We start from the raw sequence: 14,636 nt of genomic DNA on the forward strand, positions 1-14,636 counted from the left end.
AGCCCAGACATGGCAATGGATTTTAGAGCCTAGCAGCTAGGGCCCTTCGTCAGTCTTGTTTGCTGTAGTTGAAAGTCTGCAAAGCACATTTCTTTTGACACCCCCCTCCTCCAACCAACACACACAGTATAAGTCATGTTATTGGTCAACTCTGGTCTCCAACCTGCCCATACACTTGTTCAGGAAATCAGACTGAATTACAGGCAGTTGGAACTAGTCACTTACTTTCCTCATGTTTCATTGTCTTGACCTATATAATAATCCCACTTTGAAACTTGTTTAGATCTCTAATCCTTTAATACATTCTAGACATACTGCCAGGCTATGTCTTCATAATTTTTTCTGGCTTTTATTCAAAACTGAAAAAAAAAAGATTTCTGTCTTTCTCCACCTAGTTGTCTTTGAATTAGGCATTCACAAATAGAGCTCAGAGTTCATTATGGTAAGATATTGTATTAGGTGCAGGGTAGAATATGATGAAACATAAGCTATTAACTGTATAATTCCAGATTGAGTTTTTTAAATTGAATGAGAGGGGCAGGCGGGAAACAGCATGACCAATAGATAAAATTCCATAAGAAAACCTCAGCAGTCACAACCTAGAAACATAATGTATATGCCTCAACATGATTACTTTGGTGAATTACAATGTCATTTCAGAAAACTGCTCTCATACTACTTTGACAACGATACATATAAGTGATACATTAAAAAAAAGAAAGGTATTCTGGTTAGAAGGCCTTGGTTTAGTGACATTGACCCAATTCTGATTTTGAAGTTTATAGTAGCATGCTTAATCTATGTTACTTAATGGAACCTAATCAAAGACAGTTATTTCCATGAGAAAATTGTCTAAAATCTTGGCTTAATTCTCCGTATTGAAACTTAAAGAAGGGAGAGAAAGCAACTTCAAGAACAAAAAAATGTAATTTAAAAACAAAAAACAAACTAGAAAAGTATTTACAGTATGTATACATTGCAAATCCTTAATTTATGAAACACTTTCACAAATCAATAATAATATGATAAATATACAAATTTAAAAATTGGCAAAAGTAATGAACACAAAATTCATTGCAGAAGAAATACACACAGATCATATATGAAAAAAATCAACTTCACTTATAATGAATGAAATGCAAGTTAAATAACAAACTTCCATTTTCATTTATATAACCGACAATTCATAAAAATAATAAAATTTACCATTGGTAAGGATATTGGGAAGGAGTTCTCTCCTGGAAATAGTTTGAAATTTCTGTTGAAGGCAATATTATACACTAAAGGCCTTAAACAAGGTCTGTTTTTGACCTAGATTCTACTTTCAGAAATACAGCCTAAAGAAATATTACAGATATGTAAAAAACATATAACAATATTTAATAAATGGATTCATAACTATAAAATAGAGGCTTGCTTAGGGATATTAATAAAATGAAATATTACATAGCCATTAAAAATCATGTTTAGAAAAAATAACTATTAATATATGACAGATAACATGTTTCTGATAAGTTTCTGTATTAGTTCATTCTTGCACTGCTGTAAAGAACTACCTGAGACTGGGTAATTTATAAAGAAAAGAGGATTAATTGACTCACAGTTCCACAAGCTGTACAGGAAGCATGGCTTAGGAGGCCTCAGGAAACTTACAATCATGGCAGAAAGTGAAGAAGAAGGAGCCATGTTTTACATGATCAAAGAAGGAGAAAGAGTGTGAAGGGGAAGGTGCCACACACTTTTACACAATGAGGTCTCATGAGAGTAACTATCTTGAGAACGGCAAGGAGGAAATCCACCCCCATAATCCAATCACCTCCCGCCAGGCCCCTCCTCCAACACTGGAGATTACAATTTTACATGAGGTTTGGGTAGGGACACAAATCCAAACTATATCAGTTTCTAAATGAAATGGTAGGTTCTATTTTTTTATTTTGTATCTACATTTCTATTGATTTTGCAGGACAGTTCCAAGATAATAACTTGATGGCAGCAGACTTCTGGTTTTGATTCAAAGTTCTGCTGTAAAATCAACAGCTCCATGCCTATTACTTGAAAAATATGCCAGACAATAGAGTTTTTGACAATGCACCGGTGCTTATTTCATGTGAATTTAAAGAACATATGGGCAGGGATATTATTCAAATACTCCAGTCATGATTTATCAACCCCAAATAGCCAAGCTGATAGTATGAAACAGACTATGGAGGATGACGTAAAGTAAACTCTTAGAAAAGAGGACCCAGTATGGGCTGGGCGCGGTGGCTCACGCCTGTAATCCCAGCACTTTGGGAGGCCTAGGCAGGTGGATCACGAGGTCAGGAGATCGAGACCATCCTGGCTAACACGGTGAAACCCCGTCTCTACTAAAAATACAAAAAAAAAACAAAAAAATTAGGCTGGCATGGCGGCAGGCGCCTGTAGTCCCAGCTACTCGGGAGGCTGAGGCAGGAGAATGGCATGAACCCGGGAGGCGGAGCTTGCAGTGAGCCAAGATCGTGCCACTGCACTCCAGCCTGGGCGACAGAGCCAGACTCCATCTTAAAAAAAAAAAAAGAACATAACAGAAAACAAAAGAAAAGAAAAAAGAAAAGAGGACCCAGTATGACCTGGCAAAGTGCAGAGAGAGAGCCAGCCTCACAGTCAGCAGATTCTAGGCAGAGCCCTGCTCTGTCACCCTCCAAGGATGGAGCCCTTTTCATCTCTCAACTTCAGTTGCCTCACCAGTAAGATAAGGATACTACCCTCCAGAGAGGACTCATACGAAGATTAGGGACGATGTATGTAAAGGCTTCACCCTCCCCATATCTAACAGAGGGTCGGTATTTCTGAAGCTCTAGCAACTGAAAGTTGTTTCATCACTTTTAAAAACAGGAGTAGTCCTACTGAATTACTAATGGAGCCACAACCCTATCCAGCCAGACTTAAAATGGGATTCACAAGGCAAATAAGCAAATGGATGTTTATTTCACCCACGAAGACAAACTTCAAGAAGAAAACCTCAAAATTTGTTAGTGGTCCTACCAGTTTGACCTGGATTTACTTATCATCATACACTTGGAATCTAGGGATACTGCATGTTCTGTGGACGTTATCTAGACGTGTGTCTTTGCATTGTTTTCAGAAGAAAAATCATCTAATGTGCTATCATTGCCTATATGATAATAACTAGTATGATTTATTAAGCAACTATTATGTGTCAAGCCCTCAGTTAGATGCTCTATATATATAACTTTATCTACAAAACTCTTGCTAAGTATGTACTATTCTCACTTAGTAGATAGGAAAATGACGTCTAAGGAATTAAAAATCTTAGGCCAAGCATGGTGGCTCATGCCTGTAATCCCAGCACTTTGGGAGGCTGAGGTGGGCAGATCACCTGAGGTCAGGAGTTCGAGACCAGCCTGGCCAACGTGGTGAAACCCCATCTCTACTAAAAATACAAAAATTAGCCCGGCATGATGGTGGGTGCCTGTAATCCCAACTACTTGGGAGGCTGAGGCAGGAGAATTACTTCCAGGAGGTGGAGGTTGCAGTGAGCCAAGATTACACCACTGTACTCGGCCTGGGTAACAAGAGCGAGACTATGTCTCAAAAAAAAAATGTTCATGGTTATTTTAGGAGTCATGTGTTCTTTAGCATGGCACATAAGACTCTTCACAACTTTGTAACTAGGCTGCAATTTTCTCATGCATAAAATGTTTAAAAGACAGTAGTATCTGGGATGAGAGAGGATAGTGGTGAATGAGGATCACCTTGAGCTGTGTTATTTGTGGGAAACTTGATAGAGGTGGAGGAATCAGTTGGGTCCTTGTGTAGAAAAGATTTAGAGAAGCAAAGAGTAAGATATGAACCCCATGTATGACAGGAAAAAAAGATGTTCTCAAGCAGCATCAGTGGCCCAGATGAGGAAAGTCCAAATGAATTTGTAGTGAACTAGCTCCATCAAGAAATGGACATGGATGAAACTGGAAAACATCATTCTCAGTAAACTATCGCAAGGACAAAAAACCAAACACCGCATGTTCTCACTCATAGGTGGGAATTGAACAATGAGAACTTATGGACACAGGAAGGGGAACATCACATTCCGGGTACTGTTGTGGGGTGGGGGGTGGGGGGGGCGGGGACAGCATTAGGAGATATACCTAATGCTAAATGACGAGCTAATGGGTGCAGGAAATCAACATGGCACATGGAAACATATGTAACAAACCTGCACATTGTGCACATGTACCCTAAAACCTAAAGTATAATAAAAAATATATATATATATTATTATGAACAATCAGACAACAATAAATGTGAAGACCTAGATGAAAAAAAAAAAAAAAAGAAATGGAAAATATTCAGTAAACGGTGTTTGTGATTGTAGATCTTATTTCTTGGAAGGTTCAGAATTAGAACTCAAACTGTGATACCAATATATAGAAGGAAAAAATAGAAAAATATACAAGTGTTAATCCTCTTGCCAGCTCTAAAGAGAATAACAAGATTGCAAATAATGCTAATTTGAGCAATACATTGATAGATTCATATAAGCAGATATATCTATAATTAATTCAAGTAAAAATGTTTTAAAACTCCATGCCATGTTTCTCACTACAAATATGCACCTTTTTCATTTTTAATGTCTTCAAAATAGAAGTGCATCTTAGAGTCAAAGTTACCTTAAAGTCACTGTAACCAGGCAGCACTCCTGACTTAGTTACCTTCTTACTCATGAGCAAAGTTGGTTGCTTTTCTTGGTGGCTTACCTGGCAAACTGCAACTTCTCTTTTTTTTTTTTTTTTTGAGACGGAGTCTCACTCTGTCGCCCAGGCTGGAGTGCAGTGGCACAATCTCAGCTCACTGCAAGCTCTGCCTCCCGGGTTCACGCCATTCTCCTGTCTCAGCCTCCCAAGTAGCTGGGACTACAGGCGCCCGCCACCACACCTGGCTAATTTTTGTATTTTTAGTAGAGACGGTGTTTCACCATGTTAGCCAAGATGGTCTCGATCTCCTGACCTCGTGATCCACCCCCCTTAGCCTCCCAAAGTGCTGGGATTACAGGCGTGAGCCACTGCGCCCGGCCACTGCAACTTCTTAGTTTTCAGCCAACAAAACATTTAAGAGCCATTAGAAAAAAATAGGAGCTCTAATCGTTGCTTCAAATCCTTCCATTGACATTTTCTGGGAAGACTGAGAAGACATAAAACTAGCCAGAAGTTGTCTATTACTTAGAATTTAATGCCAATGACAACCGTGCAATAGTCCTGGAAATATCCTGACTCACTAGTCCACTTCATGCAAAGAAGAAAACACTTTGTGGAAAAACATGGATATACATGACTCTGAGTTGAAAAATACTTCAGAAGAGTCAAACTCAGAATTTGAAGACAGTTTGGGAATACCTTTAATATCCTTTACCTCTGTTTTCCCTTTTTTGAATGTATAAGAGTAATATATGATTAAAACTTCTATATCTGAATCTGTCTAAAGAGCTCTGTCAACAAGTATGAAATAAAAATTCTTCAGTAATAAGAATACATTGTGTCAGGGTTTAATTGGCATTTTTTTCTGTCTTGGTACAATAAATGGTGTTTTGGAGTTGAGGAAATTAAGCACTAACTGAAGAATACCTTTAAATGCTTTCAGAACTCCTTAATTCCTATCAAAACAGATGGAAGCCCTGTCAAGAACAGTGGTCCATCAGCTGGTAAACAGAATAAATAATGCAGAAATTGTACAGTATAATTATCCATCATTACAGCAAACATGTTCCTTTAGCCCCAAAATGAGTAATCCTATAATGAATTTACTCCAAAATATCTAAGGTGAGTAAGCAATTCTTTTGTAGTAAACTACTTGCTGCTATGAGGTAAATTAACTCTTCTAGACACCATTTAAAAAATCACTTCTTACAGAGTACTAAATTGTACACTGATGTTCTAGGCAGTTAATTTGCCACATAGGAGAATTTTTCTCCTGTGGGGTATTTTATTCCTCTTACCTCACATGGACATGTAGAGTCTAAGAAAGTCATCGAGATTACTGTGACTATTTAAATTTGCGCCATTTAAATGAAATACACTGTGAGGTTCATAACAAAAATGAATTGAATATTGTTAGGGAACTTGGTAGAATTTCTTTCTGACAACAATTTGGGGAATGGTTTTTAGTGGTTTTTTTTTTTTTCTTTTTTCTTTTTTCTTTTTTCTTTTTTTGAGACGGAGTCTCGTTCTGTCACCCAGGCTGGAGTGCAGTGGCACGATCTCAGCTCACTGCAACCTCCGCCTCCCGGATTCAAGCAATTCTCCTGCCTCAGCCTCCCGAGTAGCTGGGATTATAGGCATGTGCCACCACGCCTGGCTAATTTTTTTGTATTTTTAGTGGAGACGGGTTTTCACCATATTGGCCAGGCTGGTCTCGAAGTCCTGACCTTGTGATCCACCCACCTCGATCTCCCAAAGTGCTGGGATTACAGGCGTGAGCCACCACGCCCGGCCTAGTGTTTTTTGTTGTTTTTTTAAGGGAAAAAAATATGAATAGGTTTAGGGTTTGATGCTTCTTTGACTCTAGTTTCTTACAGAGTTTCTGTTTTGATATATAATATTTTATTACCTGTCCTCTTTCTGTTGCTAAGCAGATGGGACATGTTGCTATGTGACATTTTACACGACCACTTTTATGCAGCTTCAACGATAATGACCAGGGGTCACGAAAACATAATCACACACACTAAAAACTGGAGCACTTGCCTTTTTGTTTTTGGAAAACTACAAATAATATACTCAAAATAGTTTCTTAAGGTATAACAATCATGATAATATATTTATTAAATAAGTTTTTTACTATATATTACCACTTCAGAGGTTCACAAAGACCCAGTATAAACATCATCATCATATTTCAGGTGAGAAAAATGAGACTATGAAAAGTCAGATCAAATGAAAAATACATGGCCACGAGGGGAAATGAGTTCTATTCATTGGACTTTTTAACCCAGAAAATATCAAAATTCTCTCCAAAGCAAAGGAAAGCTGGAAGTTTTACACTTGCACTAACAGCTAATTTCAAGGTATATTTTTACTTCCTGTAGCTCTAGGTGCTAACTTTACATCTTTCTTACTCTTTAATGATACTTAATAATAATGTTGACAGATATCAATTACCTGATACTGAGTTCTACTAGGCAGCCAAATAAATGTTTTCCCTATACCAGCCCACAATATCCTCACAACAGCAGAAGCTTATGAAGAATACAAGACTCAGAAATCTAAAATCAAGGTCATTTAACACATAGTGGAGCCAGGATTAAAAGTGACATGTGCTGACTTCTAAACCTACACCTCTAACCACTACACTGTACTGTCCCAGCTGCCAGGTCTTTCAGAATTATCAGAAGTCTCTTTCCATTTGAGTACAGGTTGTTCTTTCACACCTACAGTTTTAATTAATGTTTTTCATTCTCAAAGAACACAGTACAAGTGTGTTTAAAAAGCAATAAAACATTTGCCTTCAGAAGGCATGGTAAATAGTTGGATGATAGAGAACTGAAAGACAATTAGCATACAATGACAATAATGCAGGTATATGTGCATGTAATTAATTGCTCTAGAACACATGAAACAGAGAAAAGCCAGTGGCCCAGTATGTGGTTCACTAGAATGAGTATTGCAACAGGGACCCAAAACCTGATTTTTGGTCCATTTTTAACATGCATTTATTAAATATTGAATAGATGCAAAGAAACACTTGTAAATATCTGTAGTTTAAGAACCACAGCAAAATCAATGCTTATCTCTGGACCATAATGTTAAATAGACCATTAACGTGATCTGTGGAGTCCCTGCTTCCCTCCTTCCATGGGGAACTACTTTCCTAAATCTCATGTTTCTCATTCCCTTTGTTTCTTTGTAATTTTACCACACCATTTGCATCCAGAAACAATGTATTGCTTAGTCGCTTATAATTTAGAACATAAACTTTCCTATATTCATCAGTAGTATTCTGTGACTTGCTTTTTCCTTAACATTAGATTTCTGAGATTCATGCAGGTACTTGCTTGTTGTTACTTGTGGCTGAAGTTCATTTCCTAGATTTTCTGCGTGTATGTGGATACATCATTTTTCGTATGACTATACCATATATTTTATCCATGCTCATTTTAATGGGCATTTTCATTGCTTCCAGTTTTTTGCTAGTGTAAAAGTTACCAGTCTAAAGATTTTCCTATCTTTCTTATACAAAAATTTCTCTAGAGTATATCCCTGCAAGGAGACTTGCTGGCCCACAGGATGTGCATACGGTCAACATTCCTAGATAATGTCTAGTGATATTCCACAGTGCTTGTGCAAGGTATACACCTTCAGTGTGCAAAAGTTATGGTTGCTCCATAGACTTACCAACAATTGTTTCAATCAACCTCCTAATTTTCATCTATCTGCTGCTGAGTATAAAATGCTGTTTCATCATGGTTTTAACTTGCATTTCTTTGAAGACTATTGAAATTGAGCTCCCTTTCATTTGTTTGGAAACCGTTCAAGTTTCTTCTTCTGTGAAGTACCTGCTCTAGTCTTATTGTCCATTTCTGCACTGGGTTTTCTTTTTCGGTCTGATTTGCATGCATTCCTTATGTATCCTGAATACTAATCAATTTTTAGCTATGTGTGCTACAAATACCTTCTCTCAGAGGCAGATATTTTCACATTCTCTATGAGGTCTTTTTATGAACAAAAGTTCTAAATAATATTGAAATCGATTTTTCAATAGTTTGTGGTTCTTTTTTGTTTCGTTTTGAGACAGAGTCTTGCTCTATCGCCCAGTCTGGAGTGCAGTGGCGCGATCTCGGCTCAATGCAAGCTCCGCCTCCCAGGTTCAAGCCATTCTCCTGCCTCAGCCTCCCAAGTAGCTGGGACTACAGGCGCCCGCCACCACGCCCAGCTGATTTCTTTTTGTATTTTTAGTAGAGACGGGGTTTCACGGTGTTAGCCAGGAAGATCTCGATCTCCTAACCTCGTGATCCGCCCACCTCGGCCTCCTAAAATGCTGGGATTACAGGCGTGAGCCACCACGCCCAGCCAGTTTGTGGTTCTTTTTAAAGACATCTATCCTTACACTTAAGGCTATGTGGATCATCTCATCCATCATTTTCTAAAAGTTTCAGTTTTGCCTTTCACACTTCAGTCTTCAATCATCCCAGAACAGATATCTGTGTTGTATAAAATATGAGGTCTAATTTAACTGTTATATTATATAGATGGTTCCAACGTCATTTGTTGAAAATTTTATATTTTCCTTAGTACTCTGCAATGCCATCTGGATCATAAATTTCCAGAAATGTGAGGATGTATTTGGAGCCCTCTGTTCAATTTAATTATTGTCTTTGTTAGCCCATTTGGCAATATCATATTGTCTTAATTATTCTACATTTACATTAATGCTTGGTATCTGGCAGGAAAATTTCTTCACCTAAGTTTTTGGTTCTTGACCCATGTCTGAGTTCTACATGGCTCCTGACTCTTTCAAATAAATTTTAGGATCAGTTTTAAAGCATCACCAAAAATATTATGTTATGAGTTTTAATGGAATTTTAATCTATTAAATACATTATTTAATTTTTATTAAAATTTGCATCTTTAGGATATTGAATTTTCTTGCCCATGAATACCATAGAGTCCTCCATTTATATAGGGCTTTTCCAATGTATTCTCACAAAGCTTTATTATTTTCCCTGTAAAAGTCATGCATATCTTTTATAGATTTTTTCTGTAAACGCTTTACATTTTTTGCTATTATAAATCACATTCTCTTTTTAAATATTGCCTACTTATTTTTAAGTTACAAATAGAAATATATTGATTTTTGTACATTGGTTTTATATACAGCCACCGTGCTAAATTCTCTTGCTAATTTAATAAATAATCTGCATATTATTTTGTGTTTTCTACACAATTATATGCAAATAATAACCATCTCATTTTTTACAATCCATATATCTTCACAATTTACTTACTTATTTATTTTTGTCTTAATGAGCTGGTTAGAATCTCTAGTGTAATGTACATAAGAAATATAATGGTGCAGGGTGCGGTGGCTCACGCCTGTAATCCCAGCACTTTGGGAGGCCGAGGCGGGCGGATCACGAGGTCGGGAAATCGAGACATTCCTGGCTAACATGGTGAAACCCTGTCTCTAAAACTACAAAAAATTAGCCGGGCGTGATGATGGGCACCTGTAGTCCCAGCTACTCGGGAGGCTGAGGCAGGAGAATGGCGTGAACCTGGAAGGCGGAGCTTGCAGTGAGCCAAGACTGCGCCACTGCACTCCAGCCTGGGCGACAGAGCGAGACTCCGTCTCAAAAAAAAAAAAAAAAAAAAAAAGAAATGCTCTTCTCTCTCTATGCGCAAGATCAGACTTTCTAGTTCCTACATTCGTTTGTATGAAATTTCAATAATTTATTCCTTGAATGTTACATAATCCACATTGACTAAGTCATCTGGGAATAATGTTTTGTTTCGGTTTTGTTTGTTTCTTTGTGAAAAGGGGAAGTTTTTAACTGCTGAATCAACTTCTTTAATGATTACAGGATTATGTGATGATCTATTCTTATTGCATTAATTATGGCAAATTATATTCTGAAGACTGTTTCCAGGTCTAATAAGACTTCAGTGTTAGCATAATGTTGTTTATTATTCTTTGATTATGAAGACTCTGCAGTAATATCCTCTTTTATTTCAAAATTATTATTTTTGTGCTCTCTTTTCTTGATCAATTTGGCCGGTGGATTGTCTTTATAAAGAACAAAGTTTGATTTTGTGGGTTCTATTGTACTTTCGTTTTTTATTTCATTGTAAATTCCACTTGATCTATTTTTAGGTTACATTCCATTTAGGTTTTTTAGTGTTATAAATAAAAATCTTAGCTCATTAATGTTCTTTTTTTCTCTTTTAATATATAGTATTTTTGGTTTTATTCTATTCTAAAAATTTTCTAATTTTTATTATAATTTCCCATTTGGCCCATGCTTTACTTAAAATCATGTTTGTTTGTTTTGGGGGGGTGTTATTGTTTGTTTGTTTGTTTTTGAAACAGAGCTTTGCTCTGTCATCCAGGCTGGAGTGCAGTGGCGAGGTCTCGGAGCCTCTGCTTCCCAGGTTCAAGCGATTCTCCTGCCTCAGCCTCCCACGTAGCTGGGATTACAGGCATGTGCCACCATGTCCAGCTAATTTTTGTATTTTTAGTAAAGATGGGGTTTCACTATATTGGTCAGGCTTGCCTGGAACTCCCAATCTCAAGTGATTCACTCGCCTCAGCCTCCCAAACTGCTGGGATTACAGGCGTAAACCACTTTGCCTGGCCTAGAATTATGTTTCTTGGTCTTCAAACGCCTATGGTTTTGTTGGTTATAGTTTGCTGCTGGTTTCTAACTCAATTGTTTTGTGCTCAGAAAAATACTCTGAATGAGATCAATCTTTGAATTTGTTGAGTCTTACATGATGGCGCAGTATATGATCTTTTTTTCCATAAATAACTTGAGATAAATACAGGGTTCACAATTAGCTCTTGTTAATTAAGCTCTTTAGATCTTCTCTACCTTTACTGATTTTTTTTTTTTTTTTTTTTTGTCAGCTTAATCTAACAAGCACTAAGACACAATTACTATAATGATAGACTTAGGTATCAACTTCTCTTTGCAGGTCAGTCAATTTTTGCTTTATATGATTTGAGGCTTGGTTACTAAGCACATATAAGCTCAATACACATACACACACAAACACATAGACAACTTCTTGTTAGCTAGAAATATTTATCATATAATCACTCCTTATCTCTAGTTAGCCATTTGATTTAATGTATATTTCCTCTGACATCAATAGAACTACCTCAGATTCCTTTGACTAGTATTTACCTGGTTACTTCTAAATATATATATATGATAATACATGAGAAATATATGTAAGTCTAAATCTATATATGTGTATATGTATGTCTATATGAAAAACATATTATTAATATATGTATATGTTTGTGTATGTACATATGTATGAAAAAGATACATATATATCTTTTTCTCTCTGTCTGCTTTTAAGATCTTCTGTTTGTCTTTGGTGTCTTGAATCTACTCTCTAATACCCCTATGCGTAGATTTCTTTGTGACTATGGTATGTCATTTATTATGGTCTCTGGCTTTGAGGATTGATAACCTTAATATCTGGAAAAAGTTTCATCCATTATTTCTTTAATGATTGCCTCTTCTCCATTTTCTCCTTTAAGGACCCTAATTTATTTTCATCTCTCTTTCTCATTTTTCACCTGTTTTTCCTTATTCTGTATTACAAATACTCTTAGATTATTATATCTCTATCTATCCTAATGTGTATAATCTGTTTGTACCATTTGTTGAATGTTTACTTCCAAATATCACCTGTTTTCTTATTCCTAAAAACTAACTATATTTTATTTTTTAAATCTACTTGATCATGAAGTCGCTTGCTCATTTTCAATTCCCTTTTTAATCTTTAAGCATATTGATAATGTATATTTTATTCTACCTGCCAGATAACTCTAATATTTAATGTCTTTGAGATTGTACCAACCTTTGTTTATACCAAGCCTCATTCACAGTGCCTTATTTCCTTGTATATTTTGTTATGCTTGTATCTGAGTGATGAGGTTCAAGGCATGTTACCTCAAAACATGGTACCTCGGCATTTGAAAAAAACAGCAGAAGCAAGAAGGTCTCACTGACCTTCTCCTGCCATTCTCCACTGAAGCAGGCCATCTAGAAAAGAATTTTCTGAACTTCCCCTAGAGTAAGTCATAAGATATTGAGGAAAGGAATAAAGACACAGAGTTGCTAAGAAGCATCCGAACAAACAGATCATGTTAAGTTCCCCCCGGTTTGTTACCATTAGATCATACCCTTTTGTCCTCCAATCATATTTCTGCAATAGTCATTCATAAAAACAGATTTCCCTGTTTCTTTGTGTCTTCATTTCTGAAGGCTCCCATGTCATGTAAAAGTTATAAATAAATTTGTATGCTTTCCTGTTCTAATCTGTCTTTTTGTTATAGGGGTCTCAGCCACGAACCTTGTAATGAATGGGTGGGGAATCTTTTCTCCCATACATGAGTTTATCTTTCTCAGCATTAGTCTTTGCTTCTGTCAGATGCCTGGTCATACTGGTAACCAAAGTTCACTTTAAATTAAATTATTGGCTTGAGGTTCCTGAGACTATGCAGGTATAAAATTCAGATGTGAATTCTCAGGATAAACATTCTCCCTTATCCACAGCCAACTCTGAGGTTCAAGACAGGAAATTGCTCCTTCTATCAATGCTACCTGCTCCCACACATACAACCCAGGACAGGGACCAGGTTTAATTCTAGCGACTTTTGCAGTGAGGATGTAGCCTATTGGGGTCCCAGTTTTATTCTGCTGATCTCTTACTAGATTCCTGTCCTCTCCCCTCCTCTATGGGAATGCAAAAGCCAAAGCTCAAGGTTATCTGGATTCAGCAAATACCTTCTTGGTGAAAGCAGCCTCCATGCTAATTTACCTCTCCAGGTCCCTGCTTTCACTTAGTTATTAACCTCTGAGTAAGTTGTCAGATTTAGCAAATAAAAATGCAGGATGCTCAATTACATTTGAATTTCAGATAAATAATTTTGTATACATATGTTTCATGCAATATTTGAGACATACTCATATAATAAAATTATTTCTTGCTTATCTGAAATTCAAATTTGACTGGATTTCCTGTGTTTGTTTTCTGGCAACATTGCACTGAAGAAATTCTTATTTTCTTGCCAGTTCGCTGATGTATCTAGGGAGCCTTTTAAAAACTGAACAGCATTTTTGTTGTTTTCTGCAAGAAGGTCAGTCAAGTTTGCATACTGCTAGACACAGAACTCACTTTTGCTTTTCTCTTACCACCTATCCACCTTATCAAACTGGGGAAGTTACTTGCCTCTGTGAACCTTAATCACTCACAGTATTCTGACTGCATATCCTGAAATTTGGAAAGGACCTTAGAGATCATCTCTTATAATCTCCTTATGTTAAAATACAGAAAACTGAGACTCAGACAAGTAAAACAATAAGGCTAATATTATACCCAATTTAGTGTCAGGGTGGAAACCAGAAATCCTGCCTCCTCACTCATTCAGCATTCTTTCCATTCTACCATGTTGACCGTGAGGATCAAATGAGCTAAGTAATATCAAGGCACTAGGCAGAACATTGAAAGTACATAAAGCATTAGAATAAAAGTAAGGTATTCAAAATGATTTTGATTACAGAGTCTAACACAAAAATTGGGCAGCTTAAATGTGAGATTTACTATGGAATAATATTTATAGAAGGAACCTCACAGGAATATAATAACATATTTATACATTCTTTCCTTCTAGGAATCTTAAACATAACAATGAGAATTTTCTACAAATATTTAAAGAAAATTAATGATATTAAAATAAAATATCTGGCCAGAAATATAGTTTATTAAACAAGAATTTTTGGTCTAGGACATAATATATTCTCCATAGCAAATAAGACAAAAAACAGAACTTAATTAGCAAAAACCCTCTCTTCTTTTTTCCTTCCTCTTTTCTTACAAAGAAATGCTTTCAGAATGCTTAAGACTCTCACC

Source organism: Hylobates moloch, unplaced genomic scaffold, assembly GCF_009828535.3.
Source record: "Hylobates moloch isolate HMO894 unplaced genomic scaffold, HMol_V3 SCAFFOLD_20, whole genome shotgun sequence".
Classification (NCBI taxonomy): domain Eukaryota; kingdom Metazoa; phylum Chordata; class Mammalia; order Primates; family Hylobatidae; genus Hylobates; species Hylobates moloch.